The 14015-nt window shown below is 38.7% G+C and overlaps 1 pseudogene; it reads left to right on the forward strand.

Moving 5' to 3' along the window:
• The first annotated feature begins 11394 nt into the window (after window positions 1–11394).
• LOC132315277 (small nucleolar RNA R71) lies at window positions 11395–11493 on the forward strand (annotated as a pseudogene).
• Window positions 11494–14015: the final 2522 nt, after the last annotated feature.

The following is a 14015-nucleotide window of genomic DNA, read 5'->3' on the forward strand; positions in this document are numbered from 1 at the left end:
CCTTATTCAAATTGTTTTTCAGGGAACTAAAGCTTGTAAAAGGATTGATTATTGAAGATTATTGATTGTTATTTAATTAACTAGTAGAGTTTTGAGATGAAGTGTGCTATCTTGAAAATTTGATGTGTTCAATAAAATCATTTATATAGTGTATTTTTCATTTAGTTGGTGATCGAGGTTGGAAGATGCAATAATTTTCTCTCTCTAAATTGACAGAGTTTCATTACACTTCAAACATTTCGATCCCTTCTCTTCTTTATTTTTCACCTATTTATAGATTGTTTACAGTGCTCTAGAAGATTCCTAACTAATTTCCTCCATTGGGCTCATCCTCGAGGCTTTTGTAACTATGGGTCCAATCGCCTTTACAGGCCTCCAGCTTCACTCTTCGGCATTGGGCTTGCCTGATGACAGCTTGATTTGGGCCCAGGTCATTTACCAGGCCCATTCTTCATCATGTGAGTTGGATCCAGCCCATGCCGCCTTTGGTATCCTCAACTGCCCCCATAATCACTCCTTCATTAATTATGGTGTGATTATCAATTGACCTAATGATGACTTGACGTCTAATGATGATTCGACGGCCCGAGACGATCACGTGGGGCATTGAGTGGTCGGCCTCGGAATAAATGTCTTTGAAATTTGATTCTTCTTAACTTCCTGACATCTTGGTTAACGGGACCACTTCCCCTTTATATATTGCTCCTTCACAGCCACATCTTCCCTTGTCGTACCCCTCACATCTTACTATCAAACAATTTTAGTTCATTCTCTCAGGGCAACTCAGATCTTCTCTGGTCAAACCAAATCTTCTCCGGCGAATCCAGTGAAAGGTTCTTCTCTCTCAATTCTTTTGCAACATCCTTTGTTGATCTCAATCTTTTCAAGGTTAGTTCTACTTTTTCTTCTTCTTAAAGTATTTGTATATTTCCCCCAAGGATCATAGTCGTTGGCATCATGCCTATAGATTTGGATATTCTGCGCATGAAACTCCATCTCCTTTCCGATATTCACCTTAGAGAATGCCCCAAAGACATTAATATCAGAACTGGTGCCGGACTTCTTCCCGGTGAAACCTTGTTTTCCCTTCATCACCTCAACATTATTAGATTCCCTCTTCACCCTTTCTTTTGCTATGTGTTCAATAGGTTAAAACTTTCTCCTCTTCAAGTTAACCCCAACTTTTTTAGGGTTCTGTCCGTTCTGCTGCTTCTGAATCGTGACAGAGGCCTAGATCTTGACTTAGTTGATCTTCTTCTCTGTTACAAGGTCAGCAAGATCAGGTTAGAGGACGAATATTACCATTTTTACCCTATTGAGAAAAGATCCATCTGTACGGACAAACTTAATTCCGAGAAGGGGTGGAAAAAGGGCATTGTTGGCGTTCGGGGGGCTTGGTTTGCTCCGGCTGCCAAGGATTACCTTATCCCAACCGCCTTTGGCGAATGTTCCGTGTCTTCTTATAAGAAATTCAAAACCCATAAGACAGACTGCCCTTATGAAACTTGCATTCCTCGCTTCCGTTCATTTCTTTGCAATTCTTTGGATATCTCACAGGATAATGAACTTAGTTATAACGTTTGCAGGGATAAGTTCAACTATCTGAAGGACTACGTTCTGAACGACATCCCTTCATGTTCGGAACTCCTCACGTCTAAGAATTTAAGTGATATCTCTCTCCTCGGCACCACAATGAGTCAGCTTCGGATTCCATCCTTCAGCAGGAGGAAGGATCCTCCCAGGGTCATCGGTGCTTCCGCGGCTTCTTCCTCCCCAGCTTCGGCATCTTCATCTGCCACCACTTCCAGCATTACCCTGAACGTGGTGACTGTTCGTCCGATCGTCACCGCTCCACTTGTCAACCAAAACTCTGCCCCTCAAGTTCGGAGTACCACTGCCCCCGCTGCATCTGTTCAGGATAAAGAACGAGGAAAAAGGTCTCAGCCTGAAAGTGAAGGCAGCCTTGATGAAATTCCTCTAGCAAGGAGGATTCGAACTTCCGGGCCAGGTTTGCCTATCCCTTCTCAGGTCAGACCAATTGCTCCACTCGGGTCCGGCACTGCTACCGGTTCCTTCTCTGGAGAGGTGACCAGGATTGTGCCGCACTACCGTCAAGCTTGAGAGTGTGTGGATTGTAGCGAGGGCCAAGAGTTTTACATTTATAGAAGCCACTACTACCTTCACTAAAAATATAGCTAGGGCGAGTAAGAATCGTCCCAAGGGATTGTGACGATCGAACAAGGTCGTGGAATCGTTATTAGGGCTAGTAGGTCGAGTGATCAAACAATTGGTTGGTTGGTTGATTAGAGAGCAACTAAATTAAACTAAGTGATAACAAAAGAATGCAATTAAGAGTGAGTAAGAGAGAGAGAGATCTTGGGGTTTAGAGATCACCACCAAGCAATGCATTTCTATACCATTGACAAGTGATTAATGAGGGCAAATGGTGTGTTGTAATATTGGTGTGTGTGTGTGTGTTTGGTTGATTCAACAAGCAAGGATGACTAGTTAAGCATGTATTGTCTAAACAATATGCGAAAGGCACAACAGATCAAAACATGTCATTAATATTTTTATTAAGCTCACAATCCAAATACAACACAAGGTTAGAGACATATGCTTCTTGTATTTAAAAGCTTGGATCATCAAACAACAAGCATAGATTGTCCTCCCATTTAACACTACACTACAACTACACTACATCTAGACTACTAGCATGAAAATAAACTAGGGGAGAGGCACAATCCATCAAGGAATAAGTATGAACCATCAAGAAAATCACAAGAGCATTCTTTAAAGCACTATGTTTTGATAATCTCTAAATCTATAACATCAATACACATAGACATGCATCAATAACACTAAGTCTAGAGACAAGCACATGAACATCTATTATAGCAAACATAGACATATGAATAGAATGAAATGATCAATTGGAAGCATTAAACCACATAAATCATTGAATAAACAAGATCTATATATATATCAAAGTGTCAAAACATTAATTACAACACTAATCCCTCAATAGTACACAAGATTAAGATATAGAAAGCATGCTTGGGGCTAACTCTAGCCCCAAGAGGATGTCTAGCCACTCATGGTGATGTAGTTCCAACCTTCAAGGGCTAACTCCATGGAAGAGATTTGCTCCTTGTTGATGAAGAATCTCCAATGGTGTCTCTAGCCTCATTCTCCTCTAAGCTTGCTCTCTAAGAGATAAACCCTAGAATTGTCTATTAGCTTCTTTGTAAAAAGCAATCCTTATCTTTATATAGGTAGGTCAAAATGACACCCAAAATGAGATGGGGTCGTGCACACAATATTCCCTAATGATTGGATAAAGGACAACTTTCAATGAAATGGAAATTTAACTTTTTCGCACTGGAGGAAGTTCGATCGATCGAACCTTGGACTTGGATCGATCGAATTGGCTGAGATCCATCGAACTTAAGCTAGATCGATCCAACTGGTTGAGCTTTTTGGGAAAAGACAAATCTGAGATATTTTGGGAGATATTTTTGGGAAAAGGACAAAAGTGGTTAGTGGGTGGTACAGCTATAGATAGGATCAATCATATGAATAAGGACAAAAGTGTTCGATCGATCAAAGGGTGGTGTTGGATTGATCGAACTTTGGACTTTTTGCTTTTGGGCCAAGGCTTGGATCTATCTTGAAGTGCTGAGATCAATCAGTGTTCGATCGATCGAACCTTGAAGTTGGATCGATCGAACTTTGCTGCTTCCCACCTTTGGCTTCACTTGCTTCCTTCTTTCTCCACTTTGCTCCTTTCTTTGTTTAACCCTAGAATTGCTTCAATTAAGCTTTTATTTGGCTGAGTTAGCTTATTTTTGGGATAAGTGCCTGAAAAGGGAAATAATACGAAATCAATCTAAAACGGTAAAGTAAGATAGATAAAGGTATTAGAATGCGTAAGCTTAAGGGGTTTAAATATGCACTTTCCAGCGCTTATCACACCCCCAAACTTAAATATTGTTAGTCCCTAGCAATGAACTAGAAAGTAAAGGAATGAAATGAATAACTATACAACTATGAACTAGAAAACAATAAATGGATAACGCCACTTTCGTAGGGAACACGATTGCACTTAGCATATGCAACAAGCCTTTTAAACCCCTAGGTTACCCCTAGTGGATGAGTGAAGTCTCGTGAGGATTTCCAGAAATGGTACCCACAAACATTAAGCTCATTCTTTCAAAAGAGACACCAATATTACAAACAAGCATTAGGACAAAACTACCTCTAGTATGCAATTTTTCAACCCTTTTCCAAGCAATCTCCCAAAATCTCAACATCGAGTAAGTAAGTATGGTCCTCCACACATCAAAAAATGATCATGAAAATCAAAACAACTCTAGAATTCTTTTGAGTAGACCGCCATCAAATGTGTTGCTATTTAAGCCAACTAAAGAATTAATCGCATCTTTACCCTCAAACTAGCACACAAATCTAGTACTGACCATCAAGGCAAAAAATGAACATTTTATTAAAGCTATATTTTTCTAGGTGCGCTTATTCTTTTCACTCGAATTTATTTTTATTTTTATTTTTTTAATTTTTTTTTAAGGATCAAAGATGGAAGTATGGTGCAATGTGTTGATCTATTAAGCTTTCTAGCGATTCATGAGGTCGAGCGTTAGGTCAATGACTCCCAAACCAAACGGCTTTAGGGCATTAGGCGTTCAAACACCCCTACGGACTTACAAGCTTAAATCAACTAGGTTACAAATCAAGACAACCTCCATCTAATCATTTTCCACTTCTCACTTTTTGGGAGAAGTCCTCACTTTTTTTATTGCTTTTGCAACTACTTTTATTTTTGTAAGCAAGTTCAATTATTAACCTAGAGTTTGGGCCCTCCACCTTTCTGCACGAGAAGTTCAGTGCTTGATGAGGCTAGAATCCTGGCTATTTAGTGAAAAGGGGTTGTTATCTACCTTTATCAAGAATAAAAACTTTCAATGCACTACTAGCTCAATTGGGATAAAACCAATTCAATAATCAACAAAGCATGTACCCCACAAATGAATGCTAGTGTGCGCCTGTGCTAGTGTAGAATCCTAGAATGAATCTCAAAACAATCACAAAATCAAGATGATGTGGACCACAAGTGCAAGCAAGATATTAATCTTTCGAAAAATTTATTCCTAAATGGCATTCATAAGGCATACAAGGAGTATTGGATTCTCAAGCCAAGCAATTTTTAAATTTTAAGCAATATAGTCCTCAAAAGATCAAAATCATAGCTAGATATGGACCAATCATAGAAACATTCCTCAAATACACAAGTCATGCTCAAAATTTTGAATTTTAAAACTAACATTGCAAAACACCATTCCCCCCAAACTTAAATGGCACAATGTCCTCAATGTGCAAGAGAACAAGGGAAAGAGTATACCAGTGTAACTAAGTAAGAATGATCGGGACTGAAGTATCCGAAGTGGGTGGTATTGCCCCCCCCCAAACTTAGGATGAACTGTGGTCCTGAAAATTGGCACTTGGATAAACTCATCAGATAACAAAATGGGATAAACAGATAAATAGATGAGAGAGGTATAAGGGTGATCCTGAAAATCGGATAGCATTCTCTCACTGAAGTCACTGTGATGCACCTGATGGAGTCAAACATACAGATATGAGAATATAATATATGACATTCACAATAAAAACAGATATATATATATATATAAATAAAGTACTGGTACATCAAAAGATCTAAGCCGACAGACCGGCTACAAAAACAATAATGTACAGTGACAAAAGTAAAGTATCAATAGTAGAGAGGGATCATGAGATAGAAGGAACTGGGAACTCAGGAGGATGAGGTAGGACGGGCAGGTCGGGCTCCGCGGATATCTCTAGATAGATCTCGGAACATGGTCGCGACATCCGTGCAGAAGGTAGCAAAATCAGCTCTGTAGGCTGTAAGATCAGCTCGTATGGCAACAACAACATCCTTAAGAGTTTGTAGATGTACTCCAAAGCCGGGGGTCAGATTTGGAGCCTTAGGCATAGAAGAGTCAGAAGAAAACTCCTGAGTCTGCTCCTGCTCGTGAATGGGCGACCCAGCTGGAGAGTACTGTTTTGTGTCTTTGCAGGGTGCTCTAAGTTAATATCTATATGCTCAGTAGCTGGATCAACTGGTGCGTCATCCGCTGCGGGATCTGCTGCTGCTGCCTGTGCCTCTGCCTGTGCCTTCTCCTCTGCCTCTAGCTCTTCTGCAGCCACTACTGCGTGGTCCTGTAGTCTAGTGATAATGGCGTTGTAGCTCTTAGTGCAGTCCTTCTTCAGAAAGTGACAGGAACCTCTCTCGGGATGCTCCCGAGGGTGAATAGGGTAACGTTGATCGATCAAAATCTAGGTGATGAGGTGGCTGAATGGAAGAGACTTAGCCCGTCTAGGCGTCTCCTTACTGATGTACTCGTCATAAAGCTTCCTCATCAGGCTCCAGATGAGTGCGGGAATAGACACCCAATGCCCGGTGTAGAAGGCGTAGAGGGCTGTCAAATAATCCCCCCATCCGCTGAATCTTGTGCCCTGCCATGTAAATGTTCCGGAAAAGCACGGAATCAGTGAACCACAGGTCATCTGGAAGGAATGTCCAAGTGGCGAAGGTCTCGCCAGCGGCATGGTGACCTATAAGAAAAACTGCCATGTCGGCATATAAAGGCCTGTATAGCCTCGGATATGTCTCCTGAAGCTTTGGAGGACAGCGGTATGGGCAGTGGCAAAAGCGGGCTAGTGAGTCCACTGTAATGGTGATCTGATGGCCATCTACAAAAGTGACCAGCTTTGCTGTGGTACGCGGGGATGGTCGGAGGTTCTAGTAGAACATCTGTACCAGCCGCGGGTAGACTGGCTCTGTGACTGGGGCAAGAATAGCGGCCAGGCCCCTCTGAATGATGTCATGGTAAGCTGATTAGGTCAGTACCGATCTAGAGAAGAAGGCCGTGAACACTGACTCATGGTCGACCGCCATATGCGCATATCTAGGCGCTGGCCTATCACGCTCCAGATGAGCTAGCTGAGCTGGTACAGGTGAATGCTCAGCTCCAGTATGCGGTGGAGATGGTGATGGAGTAAATGCAGGATGAGCCGTAGAGGTGGATGGCATATGGTTATCCTTAGCCTCATGAGATGGTGACTGAGGTGGGGTAGCCTATGCTGGCTCCTCCTGTGCATGAGAGGGCTCTGCTGGCTCTTCTGTCCGTGGTCTGATGTGTCGGTGGGGCCTGTGTTGCCTGTTGGCAACGGTCTTCGTCTTAACCATGGCCTGCAAAAAGAAAAAGAAAAACTTGCAATGGGAGTTAGTACCAGAGTAAGAAAGTTTAAGCATAATATAGAAACATGTATGTCAAGTAAAAATAGACAAAACAAATATGACATGAATCTATGCAAGTGGCAGGATATGAAACATATTAAACAATGTAAGTATGAAATGCATCCAATGTGGAATATCACAGGCATTGGGCATATATAAGATAGCATGAACATAAGATATGATGAATGAAGTTTGTGTGTGAGATCTGTGAAGTTCGATCGATCAGAAAAAGAAGTGAGATCGATCACAAAAGTTGGATCGATCGAAAATAAGTGAGATCGATCTCACAACTTCGATCGATCTGAGACATGAGTTTGATCGATCTCTCAAGATCGATCTGAGATACAAGTTCGATCGATTGAACTGTGCGACGAATGTAAACAGTCACAAATCTATGACTTTGGAAGCATGGGGCCCACACGAACGTGTTCGTGGGCCCATCAACACAACAAAACATAAAAAATTATCACCCAATCATGGCCCATCCTCCCAAAATAGATCAAACACATACATATATATACGAAGCATATACACATATATATATACATGGAAACTCAATGCTTCGAAGCTTCAAAAATGAATATTCAATCATGTATAAAGCAAGAATGCAACATAAAAGCATCTAATCATCATATTAAAGCTTAAATCATAAGTGAGATCTCGGATCTTACCCAAATTGATGAGAGAAGTGGAGATATGAACTAGTGAAGATGAATCCGAGAAGGAAGAGAGAGATTGACGCTTAGATCTCGCCGGAGAACTCGCCGGAGATGAGGAAGATGAGAGTAGATGCGGCGGCGATGAAGGGAGTAAGGGTTTGGAGGGTTGGATCGATCTAAATGATCGATCTTGAGACCCTCCAGGTCTATTTTAAAAACATTCCCGACAGAGTTCGATCGATCGAACTTTGACTGAGATCGATCGAACTTTGATGAACTCTCTTCAAAGTATTTTTGGATTTTTGAAATTTTTGAAAAACGCAAAACTAAAATTAAAAATTAGAATTAAAAATAAAATAAAATAAACTAGAATAAAAAATATATATATATATATATTTTTTGAATAAACAATAATAATTAAAAACTAATTAAAATATTTTTGAATTTTGAAAACTTTTTGAAAAATAAAATAAAATGAAATAAAATGAAAATAAAATAAAATAAAATAAAAATGAAAATATTTTGGATTTTTAAAATTTGAAAAGTCAAAACAAAGTCAAAATAATGAAATGGAGAATTGAGATCGATCGAAATAAGAATTCGATTGATCAGACAGAGAGCAAAAATATACAGGTTTTTTGCTTAGAAAATTTGGCTAAGTGTTGGAACTTGAAGATCGATCGAACTTGGAAGTTGGATCGATCGAAGAACTTCAGATCGATCTTGGAATGTTTCGATCGATGAGATAGGGAGGTGAAATACGCAGGTTTATGCAGGCTCAAAATTTTTCTAAGTGTTGAATCATGAGATCGATCGAACTTAGAAGTTGGATCGATCGAAGATCTCTTGATCGATCTAAGAGTTAGTTCGAACGATGGGACAGAGAGGTGATTTGGATGCAGGTTTTTGCAGGTCAAAATTTTTTCTAAGTATTGGATGCAGAATGGAGTTCGATCGATCAAACTCAGGTTTGAGATCGATCGAACTATGCAGAATGCTCAATAATGACATGAAAGCTCATGCAATCCTCACCAAAGCTCCTTTCAATGCATATGAGAACCAAAAATAAGTATCTAGACTTCGCAAGAAATAAAATAAAAGATAGAAATGAGGAAGGAATAGGGTTTTGACACCCTACGAAATGTATTTGCTAGTCTTTAACGTCTCTAGCAAGACATTGGGCTCTTTTAGCCCGGATCAAAGATCTTATAATACGTCCCCTCCTTGTTGGGGTGATAGATGCTTTGAACTTCACCCAACAAATAGTTCTTTAAAGAACTTGTTAGATTAAGCTTAAAAGAAACCTTTGGTCCCTTGTCTATGCAATCACAACTTTTGGGCTTCCACGACCTTTCAAAGCAAGAATTTGAAACAAGACTTTGAGAATGCAAGGTTAAAGATGATCCTTTGGAAGTTTTGGTTTTACATAAAAGCTCATTTCCTTGTCATTAAAGATCATGACATTTATCTACAACATTAACTTCTCCTTCATATTTGTCAAATGAATTGGGTGTGGGATTAAAGATATTCAACTTCACCTTCATGTGGCCAAATGAGATCTTCATTATCCTCGTCCTACAATTGATGTTGGCATTAGCGGTTGCCAAAAAAGGACGGCCAAGGATAACGGGCAATTGGCTCTTAGGATTGGGGACCGGTTCCGTGTCAATGACAACGAAATCAACGGGAAAGAAAAATTTGTCAATCTTTATCAATACATCCTCAATTATACCTCTAGGCTTCTTAATGGATCGGTCGGCAAGTTGCAAAACTACTGACGTCGGTTTCAATTCACCTAGGCCCAATTTGACATAAACTGAGTATGGAATAAGGTTAACACTTGCTTCTAAGTCAATGAGCGCCTGATTAATGATATGATCACCAATAATGCATGATGTAGTGGGTGAACTGGGGTCCTTAAACTTTGGCAAAGTGTTATGTTGCAAAATTGAGCTTACTTGCTCGGTCAAAACCACTTTTCTTGGTGCTTGGTTCTTGTTCTTCCGTTTTTGGGTGCACAAGTCTTTCAAGAATTTGGCATAAGCCGGAATTTGCTTGATTGCATCCAATAGTGGAAGATTGACTTTCACTTGCCTAAACATTTCCATAATTTCATTGGTTTTTGCCTTTTGCTTGTCTTTTGAAATAGATCATTTTAAGGCATCCGGAAATGGAACTTTTGATTCAAACACTTTTTCAGAATTTTCTTTTGAACTCTCTTCAACACAAGAAGTTTTTAAATTATTTTGTTTCAAATCATTTTTCAACAAAACTTTTTCAACATTATTTTTCAAAAATTCTTTTTCAAACACATTTTTCAAGACTTTCTCATTCACAAGATCATGTATATGAAATGAAGGAGGAATTGGATGTGAAACGGGACGGGTGACAACTTGAGGTTGCACCGGTTCACTTTCTTCATTGGACATTCCAACTTGATTGTCCACAATCCTACCACTCTGCAAGGTAGTCACTGCATTAACATGTTCAATGGTGTGTCCTTCCGATGAGGAATGGGTTTCCACAACACATTATTGCTTAGGTGGGGCATTTATAGGCATCTTTTCCTTCTCTCTTGCATTAAGAGTGCTTACTATTTGCCCTACTTGGGTTTTTAGCTTCGCAATAGATTGAGAGTGAGATTGAAGCAATTGTGTGTTAGCCTCTAAAGTGCCCAAAGCATTCAAAACTTTTTCCTCAAAGGTGGGACTTCTAGTATTACCTTGGGAATAAGATTGGTTGGGAAAATGAGAATTAGCAAATTGATTCCCTTGTGATTGATAAGGTCTATAACCTTGGGATCCTTGGTTTTGAAGTGGAGGTGGAATGTACTTCCCTTGAAAACCGCCTTAGGAAGGGTTTGAGCCCTATTTTTGGTTTTTCCAAGAGAAATTCGGATAATTCCTCCAACTTGGATTATAATGAGTACCATAAGGATTGTTCCCTTGGTTCACAAAAGCTATATTGACTTGTTCATTAGGTTCATTTTGCACTTGTCCATAAGGACAATGAGAAGTAGAATGAAGAACACTAGAACAAGTCATACATGTTTCATTTGATGCATGATGAGAATGGTTAGGGAAGGAAGATATTTGGTTCGCCGAGTTTTGGTTAATAAAAAATTGATCAAACCTTTGAGATAAAGACTTCATTGCGGCGGCTATTTCATTTGAATGGTCGACTTGATGTAAGCCAACACTCTTCCTACCTTGTGAATTTCTACAATTCTTGGATGATAATGTTCTATGCAAAGAATTTTCACTCATGCTCTCATAAAGACGCCACACGTCATCCTCATGCCTATCAATGTATGAGCCACCCATGGAAGTATCAACCATACCCTTATAGTTATCCAATAAACTCTCAAAGAAATATTGAACTAATTGCCATTTGGGCATGTCATGATGTGGACACTTCCTAAGCAATTCATTGAAGCGTTCCCATGCCTCATGAAACGTTTCTCCATCCCCATGTGAAAATTCTCAAATTGGGGTTCTCATGGCATTGGTCTTAGAAACTGGATAGTACTTCTTTAAGAACTCTTGTTGCATTTCTGCCCAAGAAGTGATTGAAAAAGGCCTAAGATTGTTGAACCAATACTTTGCCTTGTTTTTTAAGGTGAATGGAAAAAGTTAGAGTCTTAAAACCTCTTCCGGCATGTCCGTATATTTTACGGTGGAACATACTTCAAGAAACTCATCCAAATGCTTGTAAGGTTTTTCACTTGGAAGTCCATATTAGTTAGGAAGCATTTGAATGGTTTGTGGCTTAATTTCATAATGATGTGCTCTAAATGGAGACAATTGGATGTATATAGGTGCATTATACGCATTTGGCACATAATGGTCTCTTAAAGCAAGAGGTGGATTAGCTACTTAAGGTGCAACATGAACACCTTGGTTTTGAATTCTTTGATTGATGATGGGAGGTTGTGGAGCATACATTGGCCTTAGCATTCCATATGGAACTTGGCCTTGTTGTTGTGGTGGTTGGTGAATGAATGGCCTAGGCATGCCTAATGGTATTTGTATGTTCTCATTGTGCACATTGGGATGAAGGATACCTTGTTGGTCTATGTGACCAAGGTCCTCAACATGATTATTATTATGGTCATCCATTGATAGATTGGTTCTACTTGAACTTCCTCTTCCCCTAGGATTTCTAATGATGGATTCAAGATGCAAATTAAGAGGGACAAGAGTGGGTCTCAATGAACAACGTCCATGCATGCATAATGCAAAACGAAACAAGCACAAAGAATGACAAACACTATGCCTTTACAATAATGCAATTAGACTTCTTCCACAAACACTTAATTCATACTCCCATGCTTTAACAACAATGATGCAAGAACAATTACAAAAAAGCCTTCACGCTGGCTGACGATTTAACTAAGGGATTGAGTAAAGAAAGTCTCACAAAGGTCCTTTAGCACTTTAACTCCAAATTTAAAGCTTAGCTTAGTAAATTTTTTTAAATTTTAGATTTTTTTTTTCTGTCTTGCTTGCTTGGCTTGAATGCTCCTTTGCTTGCTTCCTCTTCAACAATGCACCTAGTTAAGTAAGACCAACACAATAGGTAACCAAAAAGAAAAATAAAAATAAAGTAAAGACACGATCAAAAGAGTACTAATCCTAATTGATTCCACAAATCCGACGTTGTCAAATCAAATCAAATCAATCCCCGGCAACGGTGCCAAAAACTGACCGGGATTGTGCCGCACTACCGTCAAGCTTGAGAGTGTGTGGATTATAGTGAGGGCTAAGAATTTTACATTTATAGAAGCTACTACTACCTTCACTAAAAATATAGTTAGGGCGAGTAGGGATCGTCCCAAGGGATTGTGACGATCGAACAAGGTCGTGGAATCGTTATTAGGGCTAGTAGGTCGAGTGATCAAACAATTGGTTGGTTGGTTGATTAGAGAGCAACTAAATTAAACTAAGTGATAACAAAAGAATGCAATTAAGAGTGAGTAAGAGAGAGAGAGATCTTGGGGTTTAGAGATCACCACCAAGCAATGCATTTCTATACCATTGACAAGTGATTAAATCTTTACCTAATCTTATTTGTTAATGATGTCATTAAATTTTCGATTTATGTTATTAGTATTATTTTTATTCTCCTTTTCTTCCATGGACCTGTTAAAGACTATCCGGATTTTTTTTAACAAAGTAAGAGGTGGTGACCCGAAGTCTATGCTTAATGAAGAGGTTTGGACAAAAATAGAAAATAAAATAAAATGAAATAATATAAAAATTAATTAGCCAATTAAGCCAAGTTGGTCAATTATAATATATATTCATTTTATTCTTTTCTTTTTGACATGCTTTCGCATACCAAGGAGCTTACTCAATGTCGAACTTCGATTAAGCAATTAACAATGCTCGTATTTGAATTATATATTCCCTTACCTAATGTTCAATACCAATTAAAATGCTAACCCTACACATCTTATTGAGAAAAATTAATCCAAATATTTAATGCAACACGTTTGCAAGAAACACTGACTCTGAATTCTTTAAACATTAATATATTATATAGGGCATATGCATTTAAAATATTGGGTCATCCAATTGGTTCACTATTCAACTCTTGTCACGTCTCTAACATCACTTTCATTTTTTATTTTTATTTTTCTTGTACAAATTTAATTAACGTTAAAAGTTATGCCATTATTGACTCCATATAAGCATAAAGTGACTTAATCAACCACTGACTCTGAATTCTTTAAACATTAATATATTATATAGGGCATATGCATTTAAAATATTGGGTCATCCAAATGGTTCACTATTCAACTCTTGTCACGTCTCTAACATCACTTTCATTTTTTATTTTTATTTTTCTTGTACAAATTTAATTAACGTTAAAAGTTATGCCATTATTGACTCCATATAAGCATAAAGTGACTTAATCAACCAAACGAAAATTTTAAATGCATTCTATATGATTTGTTGAATAAATGATCTCATTTGTAAATAAAAATAAAAAAATAAAAAAAATAAAATCTTTAA

This window comes from Cornus florida, unplaced genomic scaffold (assembly GCF_030987335.1).
Source record: "Cornus florida cultivar Cherokee Brave unplaced genomic scaffold, ASM3098733v1 CherokeeBrave_3.0.0_Hap2_Chr06, whole genome shotgun sequence".
Lineage (NCBI taxonomy): Eukaryota > Viridiplantae > Streptophyta > Magnoliopsida > Cornales > Cornaceae > Cornus > Cornus florida.